We start from the raw sequence: 12,526 nt of genomic DNA, 5'->3' as shown, positions 1-12,526 counted from the left end.
GTAAGAATCTTAAAACGTATGGATGGCTATGTCTGAAAGAGAATCAAGCTTGTGTACAGGGGCATAAACACAGCTGTGACAGGATTGGAGAGGTTCAGTGAGCAAATGAAGACTCTTTGAAGTCATATTGCATGGTACCCATTCCACGGGTCTCAACTCTCCAGGTTTAAGGTATTCTTCCTTCAGCTAAAATATGCATGTGGAACCCAGAGTATGATCAACCGTGTGATCGGGAGATGTGTTCAAATATGTCTCAGTTTTCATCCCCTGGTACTCGGGTGCGACATTCCAGACGCTTTACTAACACTCTCCCCACTTGGAGAGTCAGTGCCTTTAAACTCCTGTTTGGCCCAGTTTGCAATTTCTGCGGAAGATGAACAGGAATAGGGAGAACCAATGACAGACTAGCTGGAGGTGTCTGGACGGGCAAATTTAACTCTCATTTCCCACCAGGAAGAGGAATTAACCAAAGGCTCAGCGTGCCATTCCGGAAACAGATTAGGGCCTGAAGCAATCCTGTGGTGTTGCGGCCAGCTCACAAGAAAGCGAGTTGAAGAAAGGAGCTCAGGGGCACTGTAATTCACAAACCTGCAGAGTTATAAATGACAGCTATCGTCCAAAAATATACTGAAGTAAGGCTGCCAAGAGGACTTGAAAGCGGGGCAGAATTGCAGGAAACCGATTTCAGGAGGTAGACTGGAATTGCATTGAAAGCATAGGAAAAGAGGCAGAACGTCCTCAATGATGCACTTGGCCAAAAAGGGCGTATGCGTTTTTTCCTGAATATATTCAGGAAAAAACGCATACGCCCTTTTTGGCCAACCAAGCAAACTTGCAAAGGAAATCTGCACTACAATGAAGTCTCACTTCCCCCCGGTCAAAAGGGCCATCTGAAAAAAGTGTAAAATCCAGAAAGTCAGGACAGGCCATGGAGAACTGGGAGCCTTGTTATGCTTATGGGCGGGATGTAAATTGCCAACAGACACTCGGGAGAAGTGTATGGTGTTTCCTGAAACATCTAAAAAACAAAGCAACAGAGCCTAGGGCACTTCCACTTATGGTCCTATAGCTTAGGGAAATTAAAATCAAAAAGACACAGCCACCCCAAAGTTTGGGACGCCTCTGTTTACAAGAACCTCGTTTACCGTACAAGTTCAACATCACAGAAAGTGAAAAATGGATAAAGAACTTGTGGAACTTACGTACAATGCAGTATCACTCAGCAATGAAATCTATGTCACCAGGCCCGTAGCAGCATAATGAGTGGATTCAGGTACGATGATTCTAACTGAAATAAGTCACACAGAAAAAGAAACATCATAAGATATCACTAATACACGGAATGTAAACTTGGCTACACAGGAACTGAATTCCAAAACAGAACAGGGTCTCAAATTTAGAAAACCAACTTATGCTTGCTTAAGGGGAAAGGTGAGTTGGGGTGCTGCATAAAACCAGAGATTGAAATGAGCACAGATAAAGTTCCTTAAGCCAAATATGGAATAGACAAGAGCTACTCCTTGCTCAACGAAATGGACTCAACACCCCATATTAAACGCCTAAGAATGTACCTGACTAGTAAGTATCTTAAAACCTATGGATTGCTATGTATCCGAAAGAGAATCAAGCATGTGTACAGGGGCATAAACGCAGCAGTGATAGGATTGGAGAGGTTCGGTGAGCAAATGAAGACCCTTTGAAGTCATATTGCATGGTACCCATTCCACGGGTTTCAACTACCCAGGTTTAAGGTATTCTTCCTTCAGCTAAAACATGCATGTGGAACCTAGAGTATGATCAACCATGTGATCGGGAGTCGCGTTCAAATATGTCTCAGTTTTCGTACCTTGGTACTCGGGTGCAACATTCCAGACGCTTTACTAACACTCTCCCCACTTGGAGAGTCAGTCCCTTTAACCTCCTGTTTGGCCCAGTTTGCAATTTCTGCGGAAGATGAACAGGAATAGGGAGAACCAATGAGAGACTAGCTGGAGGTGTCTGGACGGGCAAATTTAACTCTCATTTCCCACCAGAGAGAGGAATTAACCAAAGGCTCAGCGTGCCGTGCCGGAACCAGATTAGGGCCTGAAGCCATCCTGCGGTGTTGCGGCAAGGTCACAAGAAAGCGAGTTGAAGAAAGGAGCTCAGGGGCACTGTAATTCACAAACCTGCAGAGTTATAAATGACAGCTACCGTCCAAAAATATACTGAAGTAAGGCCGCCAAGAGGACTTGAAAGCGGGTCAGAATTGCAGGAAACTGATTTCAGGAGGTAGACTGGAATTGCATTGAAAGCATAGGAAAAGAGGCAGAGCGTCCACAATGATGCACTTGGCCAAAAAGGGCGTATGCGTTTTTTCCTGAATATATTCAGGAAAAAACGCATACGCCCTTTTTGGCCAACCAAGCAAGCTTGCAAAGGAAATCTGCACTACAATGAAGTCTCACTTCCCCCCGGTCAAAAGGGCCATCTGAAAAAAGTGTAAAATCCAGAAAGGCAGGACAGGTCATGGAGAACTGGGAGCCTTGTTATGCTGATGGGTGGGATGTAAATTGCCAACAGACACTCGGGAGAAGTGTATGGTGTTTCCTGAAACATCTAAGAAACAAAGCAACAGAGCCTAGGGCACTTCCACTTATGGTCCTATAGCTTAGGGAAATTAAAATCAAAAAGACACAGCCACCCCAAAGCTTGGGACACCTCTGTTTACAAGAACCTCGTTTACCGTACAAGTTCAATATCACAGAAAGTGAAAAATGGATAAAGAACTTTTGGTACTCACGTACAATGCAGTATCACTCAGCAATGAAATCTATGTCATCAGGCCCATAGCAGCATAATGAGTGGATTCAGGTACGATGATTCTAACTGAAATAAGTCACACAGAAAAAGAAACATCATAAGATATCACTAATACACGGAATGTAAACTTGGCTACACAGGAACTCAATTACAGAACAGAACATGGTCTCAAATTTAGAAAACCAACTTATGCTTGCTTAAGGGGAAAGGTGAGTTGGGGTGCTGCATAAAACCAGAGATTGAAATGAGCACAGATAAAGTTCCTTAAGCCAAATATGGAATAGACAAGAGCTACTCCTTGCTCAACAAAATGGACTCAACACCCCATACTAAACGCCTAAGAATGTACCTGACTAGTAAGTATCTTAAAACCTATGGATTGCTATGTCTCCAAAAGAGAATCAAGCGTGTGTACAGGGGCATAAACGCAGCAGTGATAGGATTGGAGAGGTTCGGTGAGCAAATGAAGACCCTTTGAAGTCATATTGCATGGTACCCATTCCACGGGTCTCAACTCTCCAGGTTTAAAGTATTCTTCCTTCAGCTAAAACATGCATGTGGAACCCAGAGTATGATCAACCGTGTGAACGGGAGACGTGTTCAAATATGTCTCAGTTTTCCTCCCCTGGTACTCGGGTGCAACATTCCAGACGCTTTACTAACACTCTCCCGACTTGGAGAGTCAGTCCCTTTAACCTCCTGTTTGGCCCAGTTTGCAATTTCTGCGGAAGATGAACAGGAATAGCGAGAACCAATGAGAGACTAGCTGGAGGTGTCTGGACGGGCAAATTTAACTCTCATTTCCCACCAGGAAGAGGAATTAAACAAAGGCTCAGCGTGCCGTGCCGGAACCAGATTAGGGCCTGAAGCCATCCTGCGGTGTTGCGGCCAGCTCACAAGAAAGCGAGTTGAAGAAAGGAGCTCAGGGGCACTGTAATTCACAAACCTGCAGAGTTATAAATGACAGCTATCGTCCAAAAATATACTGAAGTAAGGCTGCCAAGAGGACTTGAAAGCGGGGCAGAATTGCAGGAAACCGATTTCAGGAGGTAGACTGGAATTGCATTGAAAGCATAGGAAAAGAGGCAGAACGTCCACAATGATGCACTTGGACAAAAAGTGTGTATGCGTTTTTTCCTGAATATATTCAGGAAAAAACGCATACGCCCTTTTTGGCCAACCAAGCAAATTTGCAAAGGAAATCTGCAATACAATGAAGTCTCACTTCCCCCAGGTCAAAAGGGCCATCAGAAAAAAGTGTAAAATCCAGAAAGGCAGGACAGGCCATGGAGAACTGGGAGCCTTGTTATGCTGATGGGCGGGATGTAAATTGCCAACAGACACTCGGGAGAAGTGTATGGTGTTTCCTGAAACACCTAAAAAACAAAGCAACAGAGCCTAGGGCACTTCCACTTATGGTCCTATAGCTTAGGGAAATTAAAATCAAAAAGACACAGCCACCCCAAAGTTTCGGACGCCTCTGTTTACAAGAACCTCGTTTACCGTACAAGTTCAACATCGCAGAAAGTGAAAAATGGATAAAGAAGTTGTGGTATTTACTTACAAAGCAATATCACTCAGCAATGAAATCTATGTCATCAGGCCCTTAGCAGCACAATGAGTGGATTCAGGTACGATGATTCTAACTGAAATAAGTCATACAGAAAAACAAACATCATAAGATATCAGTAATACACGGAATGTAAACTTGGCTACACAGGAACTGAATTACAGAACAGAACAGGGTCTCAAATTTAGAAAACCAACTTATGCTTGCTTAAGGGGAAAGGTGAGTTGGGGTGCTGCATAAAACCAGAGATTGAAATGAGCACAGATAAAGTTCCTTAAGCCAAATATGGAATAGACAAGAGCTACTCCTTGCTCAACGAAATGGACTCAACACCCCATATTAAACGCCTAAGAATGTACCTGACTAGTAAGTATCTTAAAACCTATGGATTGCTATGTCTCCAAAAGAGAATCAAGCATGTGTACAGGGGCATAAACGCAGCAGTGATAGGATTAGAGAGGTTCGGTGAGCAAATGAAAACCCATTGAAGGCATATTGCATGGTACCCATTCCACGGGTTTCAACTATCCAGGTTTAAGGTATTCTTCCGTCAGCTAAAACATGCATGTGGAACCCAGAGTATGATCAACCGTGTGAACGGGAGACATGTTCAAGTGTCTCAGTTTTCCTCCCCTGGTACTCGGGTGCAACATTCCAGACGCTTTACTAACACTCTCCCCACTTGGAGAGTCAGCGCCTTTAACCTCCTGTTTGGCCCAGTTTGCAATTTCTGCGGAAGATGAACAGGAATAGGAAGAACCAATGAGAGACTAGCTGGAGGTGTCTGGACGGGCAAATTTAACTCTCATTTCCCACCAGGAAGAGGAAATAACCAAATGCTCAGTGTGCCGTGCCGGAACCAGATTAGGGCCTGAAGCCATCCTGCGGTGCTGCGGCCAGCTCAAAAGAAAGCGAGTTGAAGAAAGGAGCTCAGGGGCACTGTAATTCACAAACCTGCAGAGTTATAAATGACAGCTATCGTCCAAAAATATACTGAAGTAAGGCTGCCAAGAGGACTTGAAAGCGGGGCAGAATTGCAGGAAACCGATTTCAGGAGGTAGACTGGAATTGCATTGAAAGCATAGGAAAAGAGGCAGAACGTCCACAATGATGCACTTGGCCAAAAAGGGCGTATGCGTTTTTTCCTGAATATATTCAGGAAAAAACGCATACGCCCTTTTTGGCCAACCAAGCAAGCTTGCAAAGGAAATCTGCACTACAATGAAGTCTCACTTCCCCCCGGTCAAAAGGGCCATCTGAAAAAAGTGTAAAATCCAGAAAGGCAGGACAGGCCATGGAGAACTGGGCGCCTTGTTATGCTGATGGGTAGGATGTAAATTGCCAACAGCCACTTGGGAGAAGTGTGTGGTGTTTCCTGAAACATCTAAAAAACAAAGCAACAGAGCCTAGGGCACTTCCACTTATGGTCCTATAGCTTAGGGAAATTAAAATCAAAAAGACACAGCCACCCCAAAGTTTGGGACGGCTCTGTTTACAAGAACCTCGTTTACGGTACAAGTTCAATATTGCAGAAAGTGAAAAATGGATAAAGAAGTTGTGGTACTTACGTACAATGCAATATCACTCAGCAATGAAATCTATGTCATCAGGCCCATAGCAGCATAATGAGTGGATTCAGGTATGATGATTCTAACTGAAATAAGTCACACAGAAAATGAAACAGCATGAGATATCACTAATACACGGAATGTAAACTTGGCTACACAGAAACTGAATTACAAAATAGAACAGGGACTCAAATTTAGAAAACCATCTTATGCTTGCTTAAGGGGAAAGGTGAGTTGGGGTGCTGCATAAAAGCAGAGTTTGAAATTAGCACAGATACTGTTCCATAAGCCAAATATGGAATAGACAAGACCTACCCCTTGCTCAACGTAATGGATTCAGCAATGAGGTATCACCTCACACCTGGTAGAATAGGCATCATAGAAAATCTACAAACAAAAAATGCTGGAAAGGGTGTGGAGAAAAGGAACCCTCTTCCACTATTGTTGGGAATATAAATTGATACAGTCATTATGGAGAACAATATGGAATTTCTTAAGAAACTAACAATAGAATTCCCATATGATACAGCAATCCCAGTACTGGACATATACCCAGACAAATCCATAAATCAAAAAGAGACATTCACCGCAATGTTCATTGCATCACTATTTACAATATCGAGGTAATGGAAGCAATCTAAATGCCCACAGACAGACGAATGCATAAAGCCGTGGTACATATATAAAATGGAATATTACTAAGCCATGAAAAGGAATGAAATTGGGTCATTTGTAGAGACGTCGATGGATCCAGAGACTGTCATACAGAGTGAAGTAAGTCAGAAAGAGAAAAACAAATCTTGTATATTCATGCATATATGTGGAACCTAGAAAAACTGTACAGATTAACCATTTTGCAAGGCATAAATAGAGCAACAGATGTAGACAACAAACGTATGGACAACAAGGGGGGAAAGCTGTTGGGGGGGTGGTGGTGGGAGGAGTTGAGAGACTGGGATTGGCATGTATACATTTATATGTATAAAATAGATAACCAATAAGAACCTGCTGTATAAAAATATAAAATAAAATTCAAAATTAAAAAGAAATAAAATTTAAAAAATAAAACAGAAAAAACAATTATTCCCTGCACATACATGTATTTATATGAATAATTTATTTCCATGCTTATATCTGTAAATACAAAAAAGAGGAATAAAATCTACCTTGAACCAAAAACGAAAAAGAGAAAAAAAACACAGAACCCACCAGTTACACAGAAGAAAACCGTATCAGGGCACTTGCTCCAGTTGTAAACAATTCTGAAGTTGGTCAGTGGTGGGGAATCGTCTCCCATTCAGCCAGCAGCCCCCACGCAACAAGCGTCCTCATTGCAAAGCTGGGGCACCATGCCAGGGCATCTGTGAGTAAACGTGAGCTGAGCCCCAGGCCAGTTGCTGCTGAACTATTCCCACCCGTCCCAGGTAAAACACCTGAATATATACAAGGACTTGAAAGCCTAGAGGAAGGGCCATGGAGCCACACGAGTGACAGCATGCCGGCCGACTTGGTGCCTGCAGGCCAGCCAGGATGGTCCTGGCCCTGGGTGCTCTTCTGGAAGATTTCCATTTCCCTGCCTGAGATACCCGTCCTGTCCCTGCCCCCACTGCTTTTTTCCTTCCTCACCTCTGCCCAGGGAGAAATTCCAGCAGCAGGTATGGGTGACACATCCTCTTCTTTAGCAGGTGGCAGCCTGGCAACTGCTGCAGAAAGTCCAGCAGAGCCCCACTCACACTGGGCCACCCACAAAGCCGTGGCCTCTCCCTCCCTCCCACCAGCCCAGCCCCGAGACTGCTGACAGGGCAGAGAAAATGGCGTCAGGCACGGCTGCAGGGGCTCTTGCTGCCTGGAGTGGTATTTATATTGATCTCAACCCAGGCACACCTGGGGAGGGCTGGCCGGCACGGTAAGTCTGCCCAGGTCAGCCAATCATCACCCCTCAGGGGCTCACAGTTGCAGAAAATGGAACTTGCTGAAGCGGCTAGGTCCAAGGAACAGGTGTGGGCTCCCGAGAGTCAGGATAGACAAGGGGCTGCAGCTTTGGCTTGTTTTCTAATCATTTTATCTGGCCCATGAGTGGGAGACAACTTCAAGAAAACCCTCTCCTAATGAGAGGAACCCAGGAGTCAGGGAGAGGAGGGGTGGGTGGTGGTTGGAGACAGAGGCCTGGTGCCCCGGGTGCAGTGGAAGTCTCTGGAAGACCAGGTGGAGGGAGGCCGCACGGAGTGATGCCCAGGGTCACAGACCTGTCACAGCTGCTGTTTGTTAGTTCAAGTCCTGCTCTGAGGTGCTCTGTGTCAGCTCTGAGCGACAGGTGAGCTGGGGGTGCTCTGCAATGAGGGCTATGTGCACGGTTCCTGTGTGCCCAGCCCTGCCACAGTATCTGCAAGGGTAGCTCTGTATCCTGGGAGGGGCCTGACCACGAGAGCCCCGTGGGCTGGGGTGGGGGTGGGGTACCTGCCCAGGTGAGCTCCATATTCTGGGATTGGTCTGACCACGAGAGTCCCATGGGCTGCTGGGGACCTGGTAAAGGATGTCAGGACAGTCAGTGAAGCCACCGAGGATATACCTCCAGTTGCTCCTAATTCCTACACCCTGCTGGTCATTCTACCAACCACCAGGACATGGTATTCTGTATTAGTCTTCAATGATGCCTTCTTTTGTATTCCATTAGTCCCAGAGTCACAAGAAATTTTGGCTTGTGAGTGGCAGGACTCAACATACAACTAAAACAATACTTCCGGGCCGTTCGGCCCCAAGGGTGCAAAAATTCCCACACCATCTTTGGGGAAAGCTTAGCTAAAGACCTAAAAGTTCTACCTCTGGAAAAGGAAACCCTCCTTCAATATGCAGGCGACATTCTGATCGCTAGCCCTACTAAGGAGGCCTCTGAACTACCAAGCCAATAAAGGATAGAAGTTGTCCAAGAAAAAGCTCAAATATCACAGACTGCAGTGACCTGCCTGGGCTTCGTTCTCACAGAAGGTCGGAGAAGCCCATCCCAGGAAAGGGAAGAAACCATTTTCAGCCTTACCCCTTTCTAAAACTAGAAGACAGCTTAGGGGTTCCTGGGGAGGCCAGGGTTTGCTGCTTCTGGATCCCTAACTACAGTCTACTAGCTGGGCCTCTATATGAAACACTGAAAGGAAAAGATGATGATCCTTTTGAATAGAATCCAGAAGTGGCCTTTCAAGAATGGAAAGAGCAGTCAATTCAGACCCTTGCCCTGGAACTCCCTAATTTAGCTAAACCCTTTGACCTTTACATTCCCGGTGAAAGGTGAATCGCCATTGGAGAATTAGTGCAAAAACTGGGACCACTTGAAATGGAACAATGCAAGAATGCCATCCAGGTAGGATAAACTACGGTCACTAAGGGGCTTGGCCCACTGCCACATCTGGCCAAGATACTGGCGGTATCTAAAAACCTGGAAATCAGCAGCCCCAAAGGCCACCTCCCTCCTAAGGGAAAAGGACCCCACGTGGTGATCCTAACCACCAACCATGCCCTGAAGTTGCAGGGTTCGCTCCGTGGGCACACCGACCTCGAGTGAGGAGGCCCTCCAACTCCAACATCCAGAGAGACAACCGGGGGCAACAGGGCACCATGACGACTCGTGTGAACATCACTTGACCTGGAGTTTCTCTCATAAAACAACAAGAGTGTGTCCCAAAAGAGTAGACTACTGCTTGCAGGACTTACTGCACCCAGAGGGGAGCTAATAATCTTGGCGGGGGAACAGTATACCACACTGTCACCATAGAAAAGCCTACAGACACCGTGATGATGGTGGCCAATAAGACCGGCTGGACTCCTGTTTACTTCAAAAGGCTGTTGACTCAGTGGCCATCATGGTCCTTGATCACCACTGACCCTGGACTGTCTGGGAGTTGAGCGGGCAGGGCTCTGACACCTGGTGCTGTTTGTACGTTAATTCAGGGGCCTAATTGAAGAAAGTGCAGACTACTGGTCAGAGCATCTAGGCTGGCAGAAACGGTCAGCCTAAGGTGGCCAAACAAATGTGGGGCGGGGTGAAACCGGCCCCCACAGCGTCTCTGCACATCTCTTTCCTGGACCCTTAAAGGTCATTAGAATCTATAACACTTCCAATGCTGGTGCTCAGGTGGACGAGCAGGGAGGCAGGGGTCCTGGGGACAATCAACGTCACCGGGAGGCTGCTGGGGAGAAGCTCTGACCCTCGCCCCAGGGTATGAGGGCTCCCAACTCAGCACTCAGCAGTTACAGAAGAAGGGTCTGCACCCTCAGCACTCCAAGAATGAGGAACGGGACAAAAAGCAGAGGAGGGGTTTGTCCCCAGCAAAGCCCATTAAAAATCCCTGGGAGATAAAAATAGAATCTGGGCAATAAAGTCAAGTCTAACCTTTTTTATCCTTTGTGCTTTGTCTAATTTCACGTGCTCCTAGGGTCCCGCATGCAGAGGTTCCACACCCGGCACTTCAGACCAGATTTCCTAGTGCAGAATGGCTGGGTCGACACCTCAGCTCCTGGGGCCCAGTGCAGACTCCACGATATAGAGCCTGAGCTACAGCCAACCCGGCCCTCGAGAGCTCCGCCCCCTCCCTCCCTCCCACTGACTCTGACAGGATCTCTACACAGCAGCCCAGCCCACAGCCCACGGGGTAGTGCATGCTCTCACCTCTCCATTCTCTGATCAAAATATAAAGTTTCCTTTGCTTGTGAACCAAACTCAGTCTCGATCTGTTGGCCCCAATGACACTGGGCAGGGGGACACTTGTTGGGGTCCACTCTGGAGGATCAGTAACAGAAATTGAGACTATTGTAACCTCAATGAACAGATGTGTGAGCCAAACTGTAGTTAACATAGAACAGTGTATAAGGCTCGGGTAAAATAAGATGTTTTTAACACTTCCATTTGATATTTCCATCACTTTTTATAAGCAAGTTCAGTGAAAAGGTTTGTCTTATTTGTCAGGTCAATATTAGAGAAACGAAGTGATTTCTTTCCAAGGATGTACATCTAATAATCTTGGTTAAACCTTCAATCCTGTTTTAAATGCTTTTCCATTGAAAATGATACCTCTCTTTCAGCTCCCCCATTTCTGAGAAGTATAAAATCTTATAATTTATTATTACCAAAGGGGAAAGGTGGGAGGAGGGATAAATTAACAGTTTGGAATTAACACATACACACTGCTATGTATAAAATAGATCATCAACAAGGAACTACTGTATAGCACAGGGAACTACACTCAACATTTTGCAATAACCTATAAGGGGAAATAATCTGAAAAAGAATAGATATTTTTATTGACATCATCTATCAATGACAGTTAAAGTGTAGCCTAAGGGAAGCTGGTGGTGAGTGCTTCTGACCCTGAAGACTTCAATTATCTAAAGTTTGGACTCTGCCTACTTCCCAAGGCCCTTAATGAACATATGTGTAGCCGTAGCTTAAAAACTTCCCCAGTTTGGGTTTCGGGGAGACACTGATTTTGAAAAAGCCCTGGTGTTCTCCTTACATGAATGGGACTCTTCCTACTGCTAAAACATGTCTGTCACACCCAGAGGATGGTATACCGTCTGATCGGGAAGAGTTTGGAAAAGGCATCTCATCTCCTCATCTCCTGGTGCTCGGGTTCACCCCTCCAGCGTCTTTACTAACAGTCTCCCCACTTGGAGATGTCAGCACTGTCAACATCCTGTTGCGTACAGTTTGGAATTTGTCCAGAGGATGAAGCGGAAGGATGAGGAACAATGAGAGACAAGTCCTAGGTGTTCAGACAGGCACATGTCACTCTAATTTCCAATCAGGAAGACGAATTGACCAAAGGCTAGGGTTGCCCATGGAAACAGTATAGGGCTTGAGGAAATCCCGCTGCTTTGTGGCCAGTTCCCATAAACACAAGTTGAACAATGGAACTCAGGGGCAGTAAAATTCACAAAACTGCAGAGTTGAAAATATCCATCACTGAAAAATGTCTTGAGGAAAGTCAAAGAAAAGGACTTGTAAGCAAGGGAGAATGGCAGGAAAGGGATTTGAGGAGGTAGAAAGGACTCGCCATTAAGCACAAGAAAAGGAGCTGAACATTGCAGTTGGCCAAAAAGGGTGTATGCGTTTTTTTCTGTATATATTCAAGAAAAGGGCATACACTTTTTTAGCCAACCAAACAGGTGGGCACTGGAAGTCAATACTACAAAAGATATCACTTCGCATCAGTCAGAAGAGCCATCCTCATAAAGCGTAAACAACAGAAATGCAGGACAGGGCAACGAGAAGAGGGAGCCCTGTGAGACTTATAGTGGAAATGTATATTGCCAACGGCCATTCTGGAGAAGTGTATTGTGTTTACTAAAGCATCTAAAAAATGAGCTACAGAGCATAGGGCACTTGCACTCATGGGCGTATATCTTGGGAAAAACAAAAATCGAGAGGACACAGGCACCCCAATGTTTACCCCCTCTCTGTTTAAAAGATCCTCGACTAGGATATAACTTAAATGTCTCTGGAGGGAAAAAATGGATAGAGATGTGGTACTTAGGTAGAGTGGAATATTATTCAGCCTGGAAATCAATGAAATATGGCCAGTTGTAACAACTCCCGAGG

The sequence above is a fragment of the Pseudorca crassidens genome, chromosome 6, assembly GCF_039906515.1.
Source record: "Pseudorca crassidens isolate mPseCra1 chromosome 6, mPseCra1.hap1, whole genome shotgun sequence".
Taxonomy (NCBI): Eukaryota; Metazoa; Chordata; class Mammalia; order Artiodactyla; family Delphinidae; genus Pseudorca; species Pseudorca crassidens.
Note: the sequence above shows the minus strand (reverse complement) of the source record.